This window comes from Mya arenaria, chromosome 15 (genome assembly GCF_026914265.1).
Source record: "Mya arenaria isolate MELC-2E11 chromosome 15, ASM2691426v1".
Taxonomy (NCBI): Eukaryota; Metazoa; Mollusca; class Bivalvia; order Myida; family Myidae; genus Mya; species Mya arenaria.
The window spans coordinates 38890207-38905388 of NC_069136.1; positions in this window are offsets into that span (position 1 = coordinate 38890207).

Consider the following 15182-nt stretch of genomic DNA (forward strand, 5'->3'; position numbering starts at 1 on the left):
CATTTTGCACATTCTCTCTTTACAAATAACACTAGTTTGTGAATTATGCTTTATCCCTTGTAGTATCTGAAATACAAATTACAAATGCCTATGCATTGTCATGAGGATACAATTACATATTATGGTTTGCACGGTCATGAATTATCACTGAATACCTCTTTCATCCCGTTCGGATAATTACATTTGTTATTATGTCCATTTGAAACTCCTGTTTTAATGTTACAAGTCCATTTTTATATTCTCAACTTTCACAAAAGTCATCTACATTTCTTTGACTTTGGTATGTATGCAATTATTCAAGTCAGATAAAATAAGATTATTTCAATAAAATATGTTTTCAATTGTCAAGGCGTTTTATAACTATGAATAGAAACTTAAAATTAGATAAGCTAAAGCTACTTTATTTTTCTTATTTAATATGTATATGTATATTGCATTTCCTTTAATATATGTATGTACGATGATTATCAGCAGAAAAAAGTTCAAACTATTGTTCCAGCAAGTAAACATCCTGTCAATACTTACTAGTTTAGTCCCTCCATGTGTGCTATATTCATTATCATCAATGCCTTTTATTGTCAATCTTTTTATGTCCCCGAAGGTGGGCATATTAAAATAACACCGTCCGTCCGTCCGTGTGACCAGCTCAATAACTCGTGTCCGGGCTGTAACTTTATCTTGTATGGACATATTTGCCACATGTGTTTGACATACCAGAAGATGTGTCGCGTGCAAGACCCGTGTCCCTACCTCTAAGGTCAAGGTCACACTTAGTGTTATTCTCAATGGAATGCGGCATATAAGGACATAGAGTATAGGTTGTCGTGTCCGGGCTGTAACTTTCTGCTGTATAGACATATTTTAAAATAACTTGCCACATTTGTTCGACATACCAAAACGACGTGTCGCAGGCAAGACCGGTGCCAATACCTCTAAGGTCAAGGTCAAACTCAGGTGTTTATTCACAATGGCATGCTGCATATAAGGACATAGAGTATAGGTTGTTGTGTCCGGGCTGTAACTTTCTTTTGTATGGACATATTTTAAAATAACATGCCACATGTGTGACATATCAAGACGACGTAATGCATGCAAGACCTGTGTCCCTTTCTCTAAGGTCAAGGTCAAACTTGGTGCTTATTCACAATTGAAAGTTGCATGTAAGAACATAGAGTATAGGTTTTCGTGTCCGAGCTGTAACTTTCTCTTGTATGGACAGATTTTAAAATAACTTGCCACCTGTGGTCCACATACCAAAACGACGTGTCGCGTGCAAGACCCGTGTCCCACCCTCTAAGGTCAAGGTCACACTTAGGTGTTTATTCACAATAAAATGCTGGGTACATGGACATAGTGTATAGGTTGTCGTTTCCAGGCTGTAACTTTTTCTTGTAGTGACATATGATAAAATGACTTGCCACGTGTGTTCGACATTTCAAGAGGACGTGTCGCGTGCAAGACCCGTGTCCCTACCTCTAAGGTCAAGGTCACACTTAGATGTTTATTTACAATGGAATGCTGAATATATTATTATGATATGTTATGTTTTTATGTTAAAATAACTTGACATATGTATTTGACACTTAAAGGAAAGATCAACTTTTCATGTACTGACCTTGTTCATAGGTCAATGTCACATTCGGGGGCAATCGTCACATTCTGTGACAGCTCTTGTTCTTTCGATTCTTCATCACGGCATCTTCTCTCTTGTTGGCATTGACTGTGCTCTGAAATATATAAAGCATTTTAATTCCAGCTGACTTATGTAACAACAATGTATGATGTCTTATATACAACAAACACTTACACAATATCATACAGGATTTAAAACTAACATATATATACAAACACAAAACAAATCAAAATATACAACAAATGAAATAATATCCTTTCCGCTACCATAGCCGCCTAATGCAGACCCAAAATTCGGGTGTCCCCATTACCTCTATCATACACCGGCGAACTACCACAGCAGTGTAAACCGTACTCAAATTTTCGGCTTCTGATTACCGCTATCGTACAGCGTGGGAATACCGCTTATTTTTATAATCTTGTACATGTTTTGCTAAAAGCAGAGACTTAAATCTCCCGATTAAAATGCGTTAGCAATTAGGTAAAATGTTTATCAATTTCGAAACAGTATAAATTTATAACACAATTAAAGAAATTAATTACAAACACTATTAAGTACATAAAATTATATAACATAACACCCTTATAAATCAAGTTTGCATTTCACGAATTAGTGGCATATACATTATCCCTAATTAGGTAATGTTCTAGTGAAAATGTACATTTTTCCTTTTACTTAAACCCTTTGATAGACACATTAATACAATAAAATGCATTTTATTGGTTTTATTATGTAACGGCAATTAAAATATTCACTTATTAATATATATGACATTTCGGCATAACTACGCTCTGGTTGACTTCGGAAAAATACAAAACTCTCATTAATACACTACGGATATGATGAATTTTGAACAAATGTAGGAATAACCGTAGACGTGTGTTGTAGTAATTTGATTGAAGACAATCATCAGTAGGTAAACACACATGCAAAACAGCGCAATGGTAATCCTGTGATATGTAGGTTGTGGTATTTTTCATCTTCGGTATTGGCTACTTTTTAATGTTTATAAAACTACTATAGGCGAGTTTTGTAGATAGGAATTACTTCTTTGAACAATTTGTTAAGTACATAATAAGGATAATATTATGCATTAATACACTCTGGTAGTTCTAGTACAAACATTTCAGGTATATGTATTTCAAAATTGCCGGAGACGTTTAATGTTATGATCAATCTTGGAATTATACCACGTGTGCATGCATAGATACACTATGGCAGTTTTAACTTTTGTAGTAACTCGATATTTATGTCTGTTGTTTTCCTCATAAATACACTACGGCTATTATTTGATATTTCTCAAACAGCAATTTTGTACTACAGTAGTAGAAAAAGGTTTTCCAAAATATTTCAAAAGTATAATGCTTAAAAAGATGTTTGTAAGGCAACGTTGCGAAATGTTTTTTATAATTTCAATCATATTATGCAAGCTTGAATCGGAGTAAATTGAAAAAATCCACATAAACACTCTCTGGAATGCCATGTGTGGCTAAACCATGTATGTATAAATACGCTATTTTAGCCGTGCTTAATTTTAATGCACGCATCACATTATCACAGTTTTCCAGGCACGTGTCATTCTATGTAAAATTCAGTAATAAAACAAAAAGTGAAAGTTATGATTTAAGAAGTGGTGTAACAATGTTTGTGTCTCTAGTTCATTGTTGTTTGGGTCCTTGACGTGTACACCTTAACAGGGCCTATTTTTTACTGTTCAACTAATGGGCTTGTCCCTGTAGTATTGATTATATTATACATATTTTTGTTTATTTTAGTATTTATACATGCATAGAGCGATTACAAAACAATATGTTTTTCATAAAATAAAACAGAAAGGAATTAAAATAACAATTCTCTATCATGATATTTTACACACATGTTCATTCATTTCCTATATAAATGTATACTTATAGGACTAAAATCCAAATACGGATTCACAATTCATTCATACATCAAGGTTATAAAATGTATAGATCAATTATATACATCATAGGAACTCAACAAAGAACACATGTACATAATTATATAATAGAAAACATAGACCAAAACATAAATCAAAGAATTTGGCTGTAACTATTTTATTGCTAAAAATATCGCAAGATTTGTCACGGGAAACAACACCAGTATAATCACAGCATGCGATTAACGAAACGGCAACAGAGTCTAGTGGAGTTTCTGGTGCAATGCAATATCATCGGTCTGTAAAAAGAAATCACATATTGATGAATATTTGTTATAAAGACACGTTGTTAGCGACAATTGCACTGTATATGTGTAATTTCGAAAAATATGTCCTCATTTTAAGCATGAAATGCTTAATTCTATAAAAAAAACATTAAAACAAACATTATTCGTCCCTTCAGGAACAAAATGTTGACACCTGAACAACATTTTGTTATGATTATTTCATCAATACTATATTGAAAATTTATCTTAATACATGATTGATCTAAACGGCGCTTTCTTGTACTAGACTCTGAAATTCAAGATGTGCCATTAAACAGAAGAAATAATTTAATGTATGCATTTTCATGAACTTCAGAGGCCATTCATTGTTTCGATTTAAGGGTCATTTCAAACTGCAATTATAATAAAAACATATTATTGAAAATGTTTAGGATACATGAGTTGTTGTTTTCCGTTGCTCTGTGTATCTGGAGCCATAGTCTTGTTGGACTTGACCTCCATTCGGCCTTTCCTAGAGGTAATGCCACGATACGAAATAAAACATTCCCTTAAATAAAATAACATTTCATTTGAGTTTTATTTTATAAACATTAGAATTATACTCATGCAAGCTGACTCTGCACTGCACATTGCCAAAGAGGTCAAGTTAAAATATGTCGCTTGTTTGTTTGGATTTCCTTATACGTGTGCTAATCCCGCCGATAAGTTTTTCTGCAACCTAAAAACAGAAACATAAAACACTAAACAGCTGATTGATTTTAAAAGATGCTGTTCATGTTTCATTTTGGTGGTACATGCAACGATCAATATGTTATTAAACCTGATTATGGTTACTATTTAACATTCTACAGCATGTTTGTAATATACTGTAAAAAGTATTACCATTCTCTCAAACAGCTTATAGGTAGCCGGAGGGTTGAAGCTTTATACATGATGAATCACAAGCGAGATGTCCACGGCAAACCACACACATTAGGTCCACAAATAAGCACTTTGTGTTGGTACACTGTAAATGTTCACTGTCTACAACACCCATGTTCTTCCCGCCAAAACCTTGTTCTGTCGGCTATTTATTATAGGATTGAAACATGTCATCGGGTTGCACACATGTTTTGATTATTCCCATGCAGTGGACATAAGCTTCCGGTCCGCAATATTTCATGCCATGTGTTCCCCTCTGCTGAGCATCCTAACTTTGCCAGCTCTTTTCGTGGACTGATTTTGCGATTGACCAATATGTCCTTCCGGTGTTTAATGCGTGACACGAAAGTATAGATTTTTTCCAAACGCCAGAGGAACTGATGTTTTAAACTTGTCGGCAAATACAACATGATCATCTTGTGATGTTTTCCTTCAGTTCTCTACAACAGTTTGAGTCAACCCTTCTTCTATCTTTCGACTTAAGTACGCCTGGTAATTCCTGAGATACCCCATGACACACGGAGCACCAACGATTCTTGAATGGTGACCGTGACCTTTGATCATTGTTTCATAGACAGATATGTATTGGTGCATGTTGTATTAAGTAATGCTCCTTTCCCATACAACATTCATAACAGGGGTCACTGTGGTTCCAACCTTGATGCGACCTTGTGATATTTGTCCGGTTGGTTTATTGTCTATTGCAGTGGTTTTCATGGCAACTGTGACAGCTATTTTGTAATGGATGTTCTGTTGATATATTTGCAGTCACTATGGTTTCCATGACAACTTTAAAGCGATCACGTAATAGATGTCCGGTTGGATTTATAAGAAAGTTATAGCATATATGTCAACAGTTTTAAAAGGAAGCGTAACTAGCGTTAAATGACCTTCAAATGCAACGTCGCCTTTGAAATGGGTTGTGTTATGTTGATTACGTATTATGTTTATACAGGAAATACCGCTGCGTAGTTTTGCATACTTCTAGATTCAAGAACGCTACCAAAGTGCACTTAAGTGACTGATTTAGTTTAATTCAAACATGAAATGTCTACCTTATCGAAGTTAACACACAGTCCGTAAAACAAATATCACAGTAATACCACTGCGCAGTTTTGTTCATTTCTTAAATTTAACAGTGATACCACAGCGTACTTCTGATACAAGAGGAAAAGCATAAGAATGAGGTTTTATTAAAGCAAATTTACAAATGCCAGAGGCGAATAATGTTGAATGACGATTTTTAAAGAAATACCGTTGCTTATTTTTGCATGGTTATTATATTTGAAAGAAATTCCGTAGTGTAGTAACTGTTTCTAAAACAAAGTACCATAGCGTATTAATGCTGTTTTTAAAATTCACAATCCTTCTTATTTCAATGAAAAACGTACCACATATTTGTGGAAAATGTGCATTTTGCGGCTGTGGAACTGGACGTACCTACTTTTTCGGTACGTTTCAGTCGTCTACAGTATTCCTACAGTAAAACAGTAGCGGTAACCAGCACCCTTGAAAAATTGGTCTGCATTAGGCGGCTACGGTAGCGCGTCGATGTACGGTAGCGGTATTCGAAAGGATATAGTACAAAACATTTAGTTATATTATGGTTATTTTCAACTAAACGTCAATATATTTAGTGGTTTCATTTCGTCCAATGTTTTTCCAATAAATTTCATTCAGTAAATCAGCAGCCAGCCATGATTGATTTTAATCAGGTGAAGCGGTATATATAAACAGTGAAGGGCCGAGTTAAGTGGAAGTTTGCACTATTCAATGATGACCACTTACAATGTAAACAGGGGCTAGCCTTGAAAATGGAAAGTGTTCACTTTATTGGTAGACCACTTAAAACTTAAGGTTGTTAGTATGTTTTAACACATAAACTATGGTTATATAAATGCAACTGGGTCACATCGACCCATTTTATTCTAAAAAGGTACTTTCTACCAATCTTTAACCATTACTTAAAGCATAATTCTGGTATATTTTGAACACGTTATATTCTTCACTGTTTACTCAAACACAGAGTAAATGCCAAAACATTTGTTGATGGTTTGCTGTTTATAAAAAACACAAAATTAGTATAAAACTTCAATGAAACGACAATGTATATAATATAATTTTAGTTTAGAGGTTGAGACAATGTCAAAGGGAAGGGTATACATAAAAAAACACCAGGGTATACCCCGCAGTAATTTTACAAATTACTGACCGTTCCAAGGCTATCCCTAACAATCCTTGATAAGCACCCCTATTTTTTATATAGAATAAATGTATAGTGTTGTCTATGGAGCCTTTTTCAATTGTTCCATGTTTCTGGTCTGTGATTGTTTGTTTTTGTGTCTTTGTCTTTGGCGTTTACTCTGTGTCATTAAACGGGGTTTATGTTTAAATTTCCGACTACTGGGCTTGTTTCTGTAGTTTTTCATATATATAAATCAAAATGGCAAAAATAAAATGTTTAGAATATTAATCAAATGAAACAAAAAAACACATTCCTGAAAATAAAATAATATTGATAAAAATTTGTAACAATTTTAATTTGCATTTCTGAGACCGTTTCTTAAACTAAGATTCATGAATGGACTCTCTATCGGTTTGCCATCAAACCTGTCCAGTATCATTAACACCTAGCATCAGTCCATATTGTGATATGGAACAACATAGCATACACTCAAAAACCTTATTATGGTTCTTATATTAAATGTTACTTACTAGACCTTCTTTACATGACATTGTTCATAGTCTGGAAATTTGGCTTCACAACTGTTGCAATATGCTTGCAAGGATAAAAGTAATTCTTTACATTTGGGTTCGCTCATTTTACAATTCCGACGATTTGCTTTTTAAAGGTGGGGAAAATAAAGATATTTTCATCTAAAAATGAACATTGACCTATAAGAGCGATATTATTTTAAAGTATCAGGACGCCTATTCGCTTCAGAAACCGAAATAAAAGGGAAATAAACAATTCATACACTGAGTATTGGCTTAGTTTGTTTGGTCCCCTGTCAGGTCTTAGCAGCATAGAGCGGATAACTAGATATATGAAGCTTTGACCTTGAAGTTTTGAGCAGACGAGCTTCGTTTTTAAAAAACAAACTCGCGTTTAATTTGTTCCCCTCCCGATAAATATAGTTACGATGAAAGGTATTTTACCCATATTTTGGATGTCTGATGACTTCAGGATATATTTATATGCAAAAAGTATGTTTGAACAAATATTACTAATATTCTTTGTTTCGAGCAAACAATATCCATTTTAACAATATCAATTTAGGGTTAGCAGTCATCAATTTGTAATAATGAGGTTTAAAACAATTAGAGGGCTAGTTTATTCATTTTTATATAATGTGATTTTGTGACGGTTTTCCACCTGTTGTGATTCAAGGTTACTCAACTGTTGAAAGTAAATGGAAAGCAAAATAATGTAGGTAATTACGTTCTTACACCGTCTCAATGATCGAGTGATATGCATGATATAAAAACACATTACATTTAAAACATACAACTATTATGCATAGCCGTTATATGTATGGTTATGTTTTAGTAACCCTTGATTCGTTTGCTAGTAATCCAATGGGCAATGTATTATAAACTCCAGATCACGTTTAAATGGATGGGAATACTGGTTTCTTTGAATAAATCAGCTCGAAACCATTTAAAGTATAATTCATTGTCATATCTGAATGCATTGAAACATTATACCATTGTGTAAGATCGTTCGGTATCTTTCCGTCGTCATACGTCAAAAGTTCCCTTGTCGAAGGGAACTGTTCATGTTTAAAATGCTCAACATAAATTTGCCTAAAAACGCGTTAGTAACGGTATTGAAAATGAATTGTTTTATGCGTGTGAATGCATTAGCGTGTGTTTGCCTTACCGTGTGTGTGCGTTATCGTGTGTGTGCCTTACCGTGCCTGTGCGTTAGCGTGTTAGTGCGTTAACGTATGTGTGCATTACCGTGTGTGTGCTTTCACGTGTGTGTGTGCCTTACCGTGTGTGTGCGTTATCGTGGGTGTGCCTTACCGTGTGTGTGCGTAAACGTGGGTGTGCCTTACCGTGTGTGTGTGCCTTACCGTGTGTGTGCCTTACCGTGTGTGTGCCTTACCGTGTGTGTGCGTTATCGTGGGTGTGCCTTACCGTGTGTGTGCATTATCGTGGGTGTGCCTTACCGTGTGTGTACTTTATCGTGTGTGTGCCTTACCGTGTGTGTGCGTTATCGTGGGTGTGCCTTACCGTGTGTGTGCCTTACCGTGTGTGTGCCTTACCGTGTGTGTACTTTATCGTGTGTGTGCCTTACCGTGTGTGTGCCTTACCGTGTGTGTGCGTTATCGTGGGTGTGCCTTACCGTGTGTGTGCGTTATCGTGGGTGTGCCTTACCGTGTGTGTGCGTTATCGTGGGTGTGCCTTACCGTGTGTGTGCGTTATCGTGGGTGTGCCTTACCATGTGTGTGCCTTACCATGTGTGTGCGTTATCGTGTGTGTGCCTTACCATGTGTGTGCGTTATCGTGGGTGTGCCTTACCGTGTGTGTGCGTTATCGTGGGTGTGCCTTACCATGTGTGTGCCTTACCGTGTGTGTGCGTTATCGTGGGTGTGCCTTACCATGTGTGTGCGTTATCGTGGGTGTGCCTTACCGTGTGTGTGCGTTATCGTGGGTGTGCCTTACCGTGTGTGTGCGTTATCGTGGGTGTGCCTTACCGTGTGTGTGCGTTATCGTGGGTGTGCCTTACCGTGTGTATGTCTTACCGTGTGTGTGCCTTACCGTGTGTGTGCCTTACCGTGTGTGTGCGTTATCGTGTGTGTGCCTTACCGTGTGTGTGCGTTAGCGTGTGTGTACGTTAACATGTATGTGCATTACCGTGTGTGTGCGTTATGGTGTGTGTGCCTTACCGTGTGTGTGCGTTATCGTGTGTGTGCCTTACCGTGTGTGTGCGTAAACGTGTGTGTGCCTTACCATGTGTGTGCGTTAGCGTGTGTGTACGTTAACATGTATGTGCATTACCGTGTGTGTGCGTTATGGTGTGTGTGCCTTACCGTGTGTGTGCGTTATCGTGTGTGTGCCTTACCGTGTGTGTGCGTAAACGTGTGTGTGCCTTACCATGTGTGTGCGTTAGCGTGTGTGTACGTTAACATGTATGTGCATTACCGTGTGTGTGCGTTATAGTGTGTGTGCCTTACCGTGTGTGTGCCTTACCGTGTGTGTACGTAACATGTATGTGCCTTACCGTGTGCGTGCGTTAATGTGTGTGTGCCTTACCGTGTGTGTATGTTAGCGTGTGTGTGCCTTATCGTGTGTGTGCCTTACAGTGTGTGTGCGATAGCGAGTGTGTGCCTTACCTTGTGTGGGGCTAACCTTGTGTGCGCCTTACCGTGTGTGCGCGATAGCGTATGTATGCCTTACCGTGTGTGTGCGTTACCGTGTGTGTGCCTTACCGTGTGTGTGCCTTACCGTATGTATGCCTTACCGTGTGTGTGCCTTACCGTGTGTGCGCGATAGCGTATGTATGCCTTACCGTGTGTGTGCGTTACCGTGTGTGTGCCTTACCGTGTGTGTGCGTTACCGTGTGTGTGCCTTACCGTGTGTGTGCGTTAACGTGTGAGTGTGTTAACGTGTGTATGCTTTATCATGCGTGTGCCTTACCGTGTGTGAGCCTTACAGTGTGTGTGCCTTACCGTGTGTGTGCCTTACTGTGTGTGTGCCTTACTGTGTGTGTGTGTGACTAACCGTGAGTGTGCTTTACAGTATGTGCTCTACCGTATGTGTGCCTTACTGTGTGTGTGCCTTACCATGTGTGTGCCTTACTGTGTGTGGGCTTTACCGTATGTGTGTGTAAACGTGTGTGTGCCTTACCGTGTGAGTGCGTTAACTTGTGTGTGCCTTACCGTGTGTGTGCGGTAGCGCGTGTGTGCCTTACAGTGTGTATGCCTTACCGTGTATGTGCCTTACCGTGTGTGTGCTTGATCGTGTGTGTGCCTTACTGTGTGTGTACCGTACTGTGTGTGTGTGACTTACCGTGAGTGTGTTTTACCGTGTGTGCTTTACCGTATGTGTGCCTTACCGTGTGTGTGCCTTACCGTGTGTGTGCCTTACTGTGTGTGTGCTTTACCGTATGTGTGTGTAAACGTGTGTGTGCCTTACCGTATGAGTGCGGTAACGTGTGTGTGCCTTACCGTGTGTGTGCGATAGCGCGTGTGTGCCTTACAGTGTGTATGCCTAACCGTTGATGTGCCTTACCGTGTGTGTGCTTTACCATGTGTGTGCTTTACCGTGTGTTCACTTTACTGTGTTTGTGCCTTACTGTGTTTGTGCCTTACTGTGTGTGTGCGTTAGCGTTTGTGTGCCTTACCGGGTGTGTGTCTTACCGTCTGTGTGCGTAAGCGTGTGTGTGCTTTACCGTGTGTGTGCGTTACCGTGTGTATGCGTTAGCGCGTGTGTATTTTACTGTGTGTTCGCGTTAGCGTGTGTGAGCCTTACCATGCGTGTGCCTTACCGTGCGTGTGCCTTACCGTGTGTGCGCGTTACCGTGTGTGCGCGTTAGCGTGTATGTGCCTTACCGTGTGTGTGCCTTACCGTGTGTGTGCCTTACCGTGTGTGCGCGTTAGCGTGTATGTGCCTTACCGTATGTGTGCCTTACCGTGTGTGTGCCTTACCGTGTGTGTGCCTTACCGTGTGTGTGCCTTACCGTGTGTGCGCGTTAGCGTGTATGTGCCTTACCGTGTGTGTGCCTTACCGTATGTGTGCCTTACCGTGTGTGCGCGTTAGCGTGTATGTGCCTTACCGTATGTGTGCCTTACCGTGTGTGTGCCTTACCATGCGTGTGCCTTACCGTATGTGTGCCTTACCGTGTGTGTGCCTTACCGTGTATGTGCCTTACCGTGTGTGCGCGTTAGCGTGTATGTGCCTTACCGTATATGTGCCTTACCGTGTGTGTGCCTTACCGTATATGTGCCTTACCGTGTATGTGCCTTACCGTATATGTGCCTTACCGTATGTGTGCCTTACCGTGTGTGCGCGTTAGCGTGTATGTGCCTTACCGTATATGTGCCTTACCGTGTATGTGCCTTACCGTGTATGTGCCTTACCGTATGTGTGCCTTACCGTGTGTGCGCGTTAGCGTGTATGTGCCTTACCGTATATGTGCCTTACCGTGTGTGTGCCTTACCATGCGTGTGCCTTACCGTATGTGTGCCTTACCGTGTGTGTGCCTTACCGTGTGTGCGCGTTAGCGTGTGTGCGCGTTAGCGTGTATGTGCCTTACCGTGTGTGTGCCTTACCGTGTGTGCGCGTTAGCGTGTATGTGCCTTACCGTATGTGTGCCTTACCGTGTGTGCGCGTTAGCGTGTATGTGCCTTACCGTGTGTGTGCCTTACCGTGTGTGTGCCTTACCGTGTGTGCGCGTTACCGTGTGTGTGCCTTACCGTGTGTGTGCCTTACCGTGTGTGTGCCTTACCGTGTGTGTGCCTTACCGTGTGTGCGCGTTAGCGTGTATGTGCCTTACCGTGTGTGTGCCTTACCGTGTGTGTGCCTTACCGTGTGTGCGCGTTACCGTGTGTGTGCCTTACCGTGTGTGTGCCTTACCGTGTGTGTGCCTTACCGTGTGTGTGCCTTACCGTGTGTGCGCGTTAGCGTGTATGTGCCTTACCGTATGTGTGCCTTACCGTGTGTGTGCCTTACCGTGTGTGCGCGTTAGCGTGTATGTGCCTTACCGTGTGTGTGCCTTACCGTGTGTGTGCCTTACCGTGTGTGCGCGTTAGCGTGTGTGTGCCTTACCGTGTGTGTGCCTTACCGTGTGTGTGCCTTACCGTGTATGTGCCTTACCGTATGTGTGCCTTACCGTGTGTGTGCCTTACCGTGTGTGCGCGTTAGCGTGTGTGTGCCTTACCGTGTGTGTGCCTTACCGTGTGTGTGCCTTACCGTGTGTGCGCGTTAGCGTGTATGTGCCTTACCGTATGTGCGCCTTACCGTGTGTGTGCCTTACCGTGTGTGCGCGTTAGCGTGTGTGTGCCTTACCGTGTGTGCGCGTTAGCGTGTGTGTGCCTTACCGTGTGTGTGCCTTAACGGGTGTGTGCCTTATCGTGTGTGTGCGTTAGCGTGTGTGTGCCTTACCGTGTGTGTGCCTTACCGTGTGTGTGCCTTACCGTGTGTGCGCGTTAGCGTGTATGTGCCTTACCGTGTGTGTGCCTTAACGGGTGTGTGCCTTACCGTGTGTGTGCGTTAGCGTGTGTGTGCTTTACCGTGTGTGTGCGTTACCGTGTGTGTTCCTTAACGTGTGTGCGCCTTAGCGTATGTGTGCCTTACCGTAAGTGTGCCTTACCGTGTGTGTGCCTTACCGTATGTGTGAGTTAGTGTATGAGTGCTTTAACCTTTGTGTGCCTTAACGTGTGTGTGTTTTAGCGTGTGTTTACGTTAGCCTGTGTGTGCTTAACTGTGTGTGTGCCTTACCGTGTATGTGCGTTAGCGTGCGTGTGCTTTACCGTGTGTGTGCTTTACCGTGTGTGTGCCTTACCGTGTGTGTGTCTTACCGTGTGTGTTCTTGATCGTGTGTGTGTGCCTTACTGTGTGTGTGCCTTACTGTGTGTGTGCTTGACCTTCTGTGTGCTTTACCGTGTGTGCGCTTTACCGTGAGTGTGCTTTACCGTTTGTGTGCGCTACCGTGTGTGTGCTTTACCGTGTGTGTGCCTTACCGTGTGTGTGTCTTACCGTGTGTGTTCTTGATCGTGTGTGTGTGCCTTACTGTGTGTGTGCCTTACTGTGTGTGTGCTTGACCTTGTGTGTGCTTTACCGTGTGTGCGCTTTACCGTGAGTGTGCTTTACCGTTTGTGTGCGCTACCGTGTGTGTGTGTTACCGTGTGTGTGCCTTACCGTGTGTTTGCGTTAGCGTGTGTGTTTTTTACCGTATGTGTGCCTTACCGTGTGTGTGCCTTACCGTGTGTGTGCCTTACTGTGTGTGTGCTTGACCTTGTGTGTGCTTTACCGTGTGTGCGCTTTACCGTGAGTGTGCTTTACCGTTTGTGTGCGCTACCGTGTGTGTGCTTTACCGTGTGTGTGTCTTACCGTATGTGTGCCTTACCGTGTGTGTGCCTTACCGTGTGTGTGCTTTACCTTGTTTGTGCCTTACCGTGTGTGTGCTTTACCGTATGTGTGCTTTACCGTGTGTGTGCTTTACCGTGTGTGTACTTAACCCTGTGTGGCCTTACCGTGTGTGCGCCTTACCGTGTGTGTGCCTTACCGTGTGTGTGCTTTACCGTGTGTGTGCGTTAGCGTCTGCGTGCGTTAGCGTTTGTGTGCTTTACCGTGTGTGTGCCTTACCGTGTGTGTGTTTTACCGTGTGTGTGCGTTATCGTGTGTGTGCGTTTGCGCTTATATCCTTTGGAGGTTAATCATATGAGTACACAGCAACCTTCCGAGGCACAATTTACTTCCGAGGTTAATTGTCCCGTTACCTCGGAAGTTTAAACCTCTGAACAGCGTTATAATGTTCACCAGACTCTCCTGGTTAAATATGAAGATTACCTCTAAATAACGTTGTATAGTGTGTCGTGTGTTTGAGTGTGCTTGCACACATTGACATACGAAAACAGGGCGTGGAAAAAGTTTAAAGTCGGGCATGCGCATTGGCTCTCCGTTTCGCTGCGCATGCCTTGTCCGTCCCCGCGGGCACCTGTTAAATTCGCGCATTGGGCATGCGCACTACCATCGACACCTCACGTGGTGTGGGAACAACATGGCGGCTTGCCGAGGTAAGTTGTGTATTATCGATTCTAATGATGGCGGACAGTTTTTCTGCTGTAGGATTTTTGCAAATTGGTTGGATTTTGAAGTGTGTACGTATCAATTCTATTGTAATACCTTTTTATGGAAAGTAATGGATGTCGGAGAACACTTCAACATCGTTCTGTACCATTGTTTTAAGACTGTTTCGTACCACAGCACATGGCATTAGTCATTTTAGAATGACTACACATGGCACATACCTGTACTGTATAATGATATATCATATACTGGGTGAGTACCTAAATCGGAACACTTTCGGCAATATTTGTGAAATATTTTTAGTTAGACTTGCACTACAAGTTCGTGTACAAGTACAAAAACTTTCATCAGCATACTAGGATTCAAGACCAATTGAATTGGTTGATATAAATGGCATTTTTCAAGATACTGCCAATCTGCATGAAAAGTACTTTATTAACCGCACAATCAAGGACTGCCATTTTCGTCCTCGGAGTACCTAAATATGGAACAGTTTTAATTTGTTATTCATTTTCATTTATTCTTTTAAAATTATTGCTCATTATTTTGTTTAAGTAAATTAATAATTTATGTTATTTACAGCTTGTCTTTTTTTGTCATTTTTGTCAGTAAAATTTGATGATTTCAGTAAAATACAGGCTGTACCAGTATGCTGTGATTATGGCAAGCATGAAGTCTTTCC